Below are 8,695 nucleotides of genomic sequence, written 5' to 3' on the forward strand. Positions count from 1 at the left end.
TTCCAGCACATAGCTAAGCCCCATTTCTTCCATTGGTACTAGCAATACAAATCTACAAGAACCAAATGAAAATTCTATGTTCCTAGCTCTTAACTCTCCTACTTGAGTTTCTTGTAGACACAACATTGAGGGGGCAAACCATTGCACTGAAGTGCGGAGCTCTCAAAATGTCGCGTCACGGCTAATCCCATGATAGTTCCAACTCATAATATTCACGATGACTGGTGACGCTCTGACCCTAAGCCTGCTAATTACTTATAAGAATTATTAGTTTTGAGGGGCGAACTCCCCTGTTTTGATCTCTTCCTATCTCTTGGTGCCGAATATTCCAGAGATGGGTGTGGAACTGCCAAGCCTCCCCCCAGCGCATGTGGTAACCATTGAGTTGCATTGTTCATTGTGTCTACTTGCACCCGCACCTCCTTCTGGGCACTTTCCTCTGTCGCCGACAGATTCCGATCTCCCGAGGGGCCAAGTTTATTCCTTGCCCCCGACATGCCATCCTGCAACTCCCCCTCCATGTCTATATGTGTCTTGAGCGCACTCTCCGCAGTATCATCCTGCTTGCCATATTCGGTTTGTAGCCCAACCTCTTTAGAGGTGCGTTTCTTGGGGATGTTTGTATTACCCCACAGCCTGCACCGCACCCCCTCCCTCGTATCGCACGCTTCGTTCCACCACTCGTCCATGCAGCAGACCACCTCGCCAAAACCTTGAGTGTTTGGCAGGCTCCTCCTAGTTGCAACCATCCAATCACCATAATCCACCTCTTCCGGTCGTGGATGTCGTCGCCACATTCCTCCATTGTGTGCCCCATGGCGCCACATACCTCATACAAGTAGCCAATTTTTCATATTTCATGGTCAACAAAATCCTTTCCTTGCCATTCACATTCAGGGGTGCGAACCTAACAAGCGGCTCAGCAAAAATCTTTGCTCTAGCATGCGCATAATTTCCTTCAAAGGCCCTTGTCAGGTTAATCCCCGCGCTCTTAACTTGGCCAATTCTTCATGCTAGCTCATGCACTATTGACTAGGAACAATATAGATCTAAGATATTATGGATTTGCGCCCATATGCACATGCTCCAACTTGATCGCATCTGGCCTTCCCTTTCCATCATACTCTTCCATCACAACCATGACCCCCCCTGAAAATCAATGGTCCTTATGCATCACCACGATTACAGTCCCCTAAGAATAATAGTTGGATCACAAACATGTTATCATCTACCTTGCATATCTTCGGATCATATGCTAGGTGCCATGCGTACTTTATTGTATCCTTGAACACATCTGCACCGAAGGGCCTCCTCGTATTCACCTTCGCCACAGCCAGCCACCTTGCCGACTTTGCTAATCTGATATTTCCTCCCCCCGACAAAAACATCATCGAGTTCACACTCTTTCAGTTTCATGTTCTTCATTGAAGTCTCTAGATCAATCTCTCCATCCTTTCCTCCAGGACATTGCCGAGTTGTCTGATCCCTTGGAAGAGGACGCCGCCACCCTGATCCAAACACCAAGCTTAAACAGATGCAACGTTGTTGATGTCGGGTGGAAGGACAAGCCAACCCCTTGATCAGCCCAAGCATGCGCAAATGGGGGAAGGGTTGGGCAATTGTAGAGCTACAACTCGATAGTGTGTAGATCTTCGGTGTAGAAAACCCTAGTCGCCTAGAGTAGGTGGACCCGTTCGCCAAAACTATATCTCGCTATTGCGAGTCCTACTTTGGGCCCGCCTCAAGGGGAACTGATACATGTCGTAGCCCAGTAACTTGGCAGATGATTTTCTCTTGCGGTTCAGACCGCTTATGGACAACATTTTTTTCCAGGTTGTTTGAATTTTGTTCATTTCCCGATTTTCTAAGGGGTGGATAGTTCATGTGCCTTTTTTGGTTTAATTTTCTTATTTCATTTTAATTTGTTTCTCCTTTCTCCTTTTATTTCTCCTTTTTTATGTTCTTTTTTCATCATCTATTTAGAAAATATTTTTTTCATCTATTTTAAAATGTTTATTGTGTATTTCAGAATGTTCATCATGTTTTAGAAAATATTCATCATGTATTATACTAATGTTGATAGTGTACTAAAAATGTTCATTGTGTATTAAAAAGTGTTAATCATGTATTTAAACATGTTCACTGTCTATTATTTTTTAAATCATGTATACAGTGTATTAAAAGTATTCACTGCATATTTAAAAATGCTTACAGTGAATAAAAGAATGTTCATCATGTATAAAATAATGTTCTTTATCCATTTAAAAAATAGTTTGACATGTATTTAATATTTTCTATCATGCACTAAAAAAGTCAGCTTGTTTTAGAAAATATTCGTTGTGCATTTTAATAATGTTGATCGTGTACACAAAAATGTGCATCGTGTATTAGCAAATGTTAATAATGTATTTAAAAAATGTTCAATGTGTATTAAAAATGTTAATAGTATATTCTCAAAAAGTTCAGCCTGTATTTTAAAAGGTTTACCATGTAGTTTACAAAATGTTCGTCTTGTACTGAAAAAAATGTCGATCCTTTAGTTTACATAATAAAATTTGTTCATAGTGTAATACAGAAATGTTTGTCATGTGTTAAAAATTATTTTTCATATTTTTTCAAAATTTCATTGCATATCGAAAACATGATTGCCCTATTCACCATGTATAAAAAAATACTCACCATGTATTTCAAAATATTCTTCTTGTACTTAAATAGTGTTCATAGTGTAACTAAATGTGTTCATTGTGTATTAAAGAACTATTCATGTTTATCTAAATGGTTCGTTGTGTATGTAAAAATTTCATACATTTTCTAAAATAGAAGTATTCCTACGTTTGTTTAGAATATTTCAGATTCTTCAGCTTAAATATTTTTAGAACAGCCTGGGCTGGGGTGCTAGGCAAGCGTTGCTGGGTAGGCCGTGGCTTTCCTGGCCCGTATAGCCCAGGACAGGACGTGCCGTGCCGGGCCGGCCATCTAGCCAGGTTTGCCCGACGCCAGGCTGAAACGCCCGGCCCAACGAACCCGACCCCAAATCGAATTGCTCCCTTTTTCCGGATCCCCTTCTCTCCCCGCCGCGGCGCCGCCCCCTCTTCGCCCTAACCTAGCAACTCCTCTGGCGGCAGGCGAGCGAGCAGAGATGAGCGACCGCCGCTGCTCCTGCAGTACCGGCGGGGAACTTAGGATTCCGGCGAGAAGGGCAGAGGTGGACGCCTAGGGTGGCCGTGGCCGGGTGTCCATGGCGGATGGCGGCTGCAGCGGCGACAGCGCAGGAGACCTATGCGGCCCGCCTGCAGAGCGTCGGCTCTATGAGAGCGAGCCGGTAAGGTCCCCCCTCTCCCCCCTCCTACTACCAGTGCGCTTGTTCACGTTGTGCTTCGGCGTTGCGTGGGATCGATTTGGGTCTCATGAACGTTTGATGTGGGACAGTGGGAGAGGCGAAAGATTACCGCCGTTACTAGAGGCCCTCAGGTTGTTTGCTCTAGTATTACACCAGCTGCTTGGATTATGGGGAGATTTCCATATTCTACATTCAGTTGATGCCGTAGCTTTGTTCCTGCCGGCCACTGCTGCAGTGTATATGGCACCTTTTTTGCAGATTAATCCGACATGTATGTTCTATTGTGTGATTCGCGAATGATCATGGACCTGATTTTTGGAATAATAATGTAGTAATGTGTTTGAGAGGTGAATTGGTAACTCTTACGTCTTGTGGGTATCTATTTATTTGGGGGTTAGAAAAATTAGAGACCTTTCTTTGCTTGAGAACAGAGATGATTTTGTTGAGATTGTTTCGAGAAAACATCTCGAAACTTTGCTGATCCTGAGGATGTATAATGATTATATGATGTTTCTTTTTTCCTGTTTTCGTCATCTCTGAAAATGCTTTGCCCGTCAAATTGTGGAAAGTTAATTAAAAGTAGTCGCAAATTCCATACCTTACAAGAAAAATGAACATATCATTAGATTCAAAAAACAAACTTTCTTCTGACTTTAGTTGTTAATAGCCTGCCCATACTGGTCTTTTCAATATTGTTGTAATGGCTCTTCGAACACTTGCGCCACGCCATGGCGACAATTACTTCCACCATCCACAACGCTGGTCTCAATGCCCATAGTGTCTTCTACGTCCAGGCGCGCCACCATCTACGAGCCAGTTCAAGCTTGCTTCTGTAATGAACAATTGAATACGCTGCATCTCTCTATTTTCTGTCACTCTCGTGCTCCTGATTGGCGGTGGGAGGTTCTGGTGTCACATGCAACATTCAGATTTAGGAACATGCCTGCACAGTTATCTGATTATTATTGTTTCTGATTAGTTTTACAAGTGTTGTGTGCCTATTCAAATTGTGTTGCTCTGCTATGCTCTTGATGTGCTGATAGAGTGGTTTGATCGTACTCTGCGTTGATAATGCAGGAGAATTTGGAAGGAGAGATGGATGTTCTCTTGGATCCAAGCACTCTAAGCAATGATTGGACGGTTGCTCTTTCAACATATTTTATTAGCAAGGATGGCAAGTGAAAGTTGGAGCGACTGGATCATATGTCTGACAAATTGTCCTTGGTAAGTAGTTGCTACTTGCTATTGCACCTTACTAAAATAGTTTTTTTGGGTCCAAACAGTACTGCCAGTGCTTGCATGCTGTTTCTTTTAGTGAAATCCTACATGTCGAAGTTCTCATCTATAGTTGGGCGCATGATTGGAAAGGGGTTTTCTATGGCTGATCTGGGTAGGTCTACAAACTTATATAGCTATCCTTGAACATATCTTATGGTTAAATCCAAAAGAGAAGAAACTTGATTGTTTGGATGCCCATGTAAAATACTAGGTAACAAAAGATACAAGTTAACATATTTGGGGTGTATGCTCCAGAAAATCCTCAATGTAGCACACATGAAAGGATGCACATGTGTGAATACCATTGAACTGCTATGCTGGAATATTTACTTAAGAGTCCAAAAATATGATTTGTGGAAGTTTCCAGATCCCAATTGTGTTACACATAATGGTGCAATGTTGTAATGCCAAAGTGAAAAGTTTTGTGCATGGTTAATATATTCAGTGCCTTACTGGCAATAAGATTTTCCACAAACCTTACTTTGTTATGCATAATGGATCAGCTTTACTAGAAAGTACTGCAATTGTATTTATTTATTTAGTACCCGCTGCAACGCACGGGTTCTTTTCCTAGTATATATCTAAAAAGTGGAAACGGAAAAAGTAACAAAGTGTGCGATTAGAGCAATGACATCCTAAACCCAGCAAAGCAACATAACCACCAATCTCGAGCCCATGATTTCTTGTTTCGTTATTTCATTTGACCTCAAGATTATTTGTTATAACTCTTGTGTGCAGCAGAATTCGATTCGGTATAGCACCATCGCAGATGCAGACGACAAGGGGTTCATCGTGCCAAGCACCTTGGTCCTGCTTCCGTGCGACGACGGCAACGGCTACAGAAACAACCATGGTGAGCTCCTCTCCTTCCCGCCAGTGGTTGCTCTAAGCTCGTTGTGGCCATCGTGCCATGGCTATGTCTGGTTAGGCTGCTATAGTCCATCCTTGCATAACTATGGGGCTACTGTTTTTTGTTTGTTTGTTCGTTTATCTTCCTTGTTATTATCATGCTACCACTAGCTTGCTTTTGATAGAAACTTGCTGAATGTATTGCTGTAAAATTAAGAACTTGCTGAATATATATATCTTTGAGCAGCAACTGATAGAATATATATAGCTCATATTCATGTTAATTCCCATCCTACTGGAAGTTTGAACCACTTCTTCTTTGCACTCAACAACCAGGCAGCACACCTGAATATATATGCACATATGTATGTAGTTTCCCATCACACACATGGAGCAGTCTTGTTTGTTATGGGATGTAGCATCACCACTTAATTTGATCCCTACCTGCCTTCATGAAATTCCGACTGATATATGTGGTCTATGTACCATTCATGATATGCACTTACATCGTCAGCTCATGTTGGTCTTGTTTTATTTCCAAGGATGCCTTCCTACTCCTGCTAATTTGAATGTCGTATTGCCTTGTTTCTAGGATGATGAAATTCCAAATATCTGGTTGTGGTACGCTGCTCTCTCTTGACACTCATTTTATAGCACTATAGTGTTCATACAACATGGACGGTGGGTAAGGACGCCATGCAAGTATGTTTGTCCCAGTATGTCTTGCTTACCCATTCAATATGCACATCACTTAATCCAATTAGGAAAGACATTTTAGACAATGTCACGAATAAGAAGTCGTCTCGAGAAAAGCGACGTCAAGAATAACCATATCTTCCAATAGGTGGAAGCGGGTGAGCCGAAAGGCATAGTAGGTTGAGTTGGAGGCGTTGCCTTGCCAATAGAAGGAGGCATGGTGTCGAGGGAGATGGCGCATCAGAAGAACCCACAACACGCGGATGACCAATGTGGTAAACAAGAAGACGAGGGAGAATCACTAGACAAGCCTCAATGGACGAGCGAGGTGAGGTAGCCTCAGGTAACGAACGAGGTTGGGAAGCCGCAGGTGATGGTGGCATGGGGTCTACATTAGCAGTACGGAATGATACGATGGGAACGAGGACAATACATGAGTGATAGGTGTATCGGGAAAAGTGAGGAAAGAAATATCCTCAATGGAGGATGGACATACATAGAAAGGATGGGACTCATCAAAAGTCATCACATCCCAAAAAATGAAACGTGCATCCAATGACTGATAGGATCCCAATACCAACAACGCTTGCTCATTAGTCATCACTATAGCCTAAGACGACACAGACTGAGTAGTTTGTTTGGTGCGTTCATGGGGGGCAAGAAGATCGTAGCAAACACAACTAAACAAACGAAGCACTTAGAAGCCACGAGAACGACCAAAAAAAACGCTTGAGACCCTGCAGAGTAGAGAAGGCCGAATGTTAATGGTGGAAGTAGAAACAATCTCAACCCAAAAGTGATGCTAAAGAGAGGCGACGATCATCAACGCATGAGCTGCCTTAAGGTGACAATGCTTGCGCTCATCAACACCATTCTGAGCATGAGCACCAGTGCAAGAGAATTAAGCAAGTGTGCCCTGCTCAGCAAGGTATCCGCACAACAAATGAGAGATATACCTACGAGTAGAATCTGCACGGAAGACACATAGAAGTGGAAAACAGGGTATGAACCACGGCGGCAAACTTATTACGGATAGATAAGGCCTTACTACAAGAAGACATAAAATATATCCATGTGTGTCGAGAGAAATCATCTATAAAGATAATATAGTAGCGATGACCTTCTTTTGAGGCAAAGGAAGCTGGACCTCAAACATTAGAGTGAACAAGATCGAAGGACGTTGAGACATAGTCTTGCTATGAGGATAACGTACTTAACCTGTTTACCAAGTCGATAAATCTGACAGTCTAAAGACACATTGTTAGAGATAGATCCAAGAAGACCACGCCGAACTAAAGATGAGGTATGAGAGGCACACAAGTTACCTAGACGATGATGCCACAAATAGCCGGTTGTCTTGGTAATAGAGGCGAAGAGACTATCGGTGGTGTCCACAGAGGGAAGGTGAAGCTAGTGAGCTCCCGGAGGCCATAGTAGTCATAACACCGAGGACCAGCACCAAGTAAAGCACCCGTGTGATGATCCTAATCGAAACAGTCAAGAATGACTCTACAACCAGAGTCGACAATTTAACCACCTGAAATGAGCTAGTAAGTCAAGGAACATGAGCCAAAGAAGGAACAAGACAAGACAAATGCTAAGAGTGCCTTGACTATCGATTGGAAGGGAAGTACTATCGGTAGTAAGAACCTGAACATGAGAATCTAGAGGTTTGAATGGAGAACATACTTGAAGACTGATGAGTCATATGAAAAGACGCTCTAGTGAAGGATCAATGGAAATCTACTAGACTGTGTAAAAGTGGTCTCAGTACCAGAAGAATCAATATCAAAACTTGCAAAACTGTTGATGGAGAACCAAAAGAAGCATCTAGCGGACACCAAAGTCTCGTAATCTCGGGTGTAGTTCCGAGCTCAATTGAAGAGGTCGACAAAGAAGCACTGGACGATAAGTGCAACGTCTGTGTTGTGCGGACGATCGTTTCGTGCAACAAGATCTACAAGCCGTTTGAGTCATGCCACTTTGGAACTCAATGAGGGGGAGGATTGGGGCAGTTGATCTACAAAGGTTGATTGGAGAGCCCATGCGCTAAGCTTGTTAGGCGGTGCTGATTTAGGTCTGTGTTAAGACTCCCTTCATTCATCTTGGCTTTTACACCGCCATGCATGTGTCTTGGGGCAATGCAGAGCATGTCAAATTCATACCACTTGAAAATTGCACTTTCAGGAGTTGTTTTTGGGATTGGAATACAACCATTTATGGGGGTCCTTGGCTCTTTCGGCACCATGTTGTGGTAATTGAGGAGTATAATGGAATCTGTCACCGTTAACTCCATATAAGTATTTGGGCTCGGATCATGGCCTACCGGGCTTGCTGCACAACTGAGCGATGGCTGGAGCAATGGCTTCCAAGATAGGAAAATTGCACGTCAAGATCAAACAGGAAAACCCCCTTTGAGGTTCTTACGGTATGTTGAGCGAGGTAAACAACCACAAATGTTCCATGTGTTGTATGAGATGTCATGTTTTTGCACAAATTACGATACGATTGGCCATGTTACAAAACAGTGCA

At 42.8% G+C, this 8,695-nt stretch overlaps 1 long non-coding RNA gene across 4 annotated transcripts; it reads left to right on the plus strand.

The window, feature by feature from the left end:
- The first annotated feature begins 3,039 nt into the window (after positions 1–3,039).
- LOC123080534 (uncharacterized) lies at positions 3,040–7,896 on the plus strand. Of its 4 annotated transcripts, none has more exons than XR_006438467.1 (4): positions 3,040–3,322; positions 4,418–4,564; positions 5,357–5,471; positions 6,060–7,896. It is a non-coding gene; the product is annotated as an uncharacterized lncRNA (long non-coding RNA). The 4 variants fall into 4 exon arrangements; XR_006438465.1 differs by having other exon boundaries at positions 5,360–5,471; XR_006438466.1 differs by having other exon boundaries at positions 5,357–7,896.
- The last annotated feature ends 799 nt before the right edge of the window (positions 7,897–8,695 follow it).

This window comes from Triticum aestivum, chromosome 3D (genome assembly GCF_018294505.1).
Source record: "Triticum aestivum cultivar Chinese Spring chromosome 3D, IWGSC CS RefSeq v2.1, whole genome shotgun sequence".
In the NCBI taxonomy this organism is placed as follows: Eukaryota; Viridiplantae; Streptophyta; class Magnoliopsida; order Poales; family Poaceae; genus Triticum; species Triticum aestivum.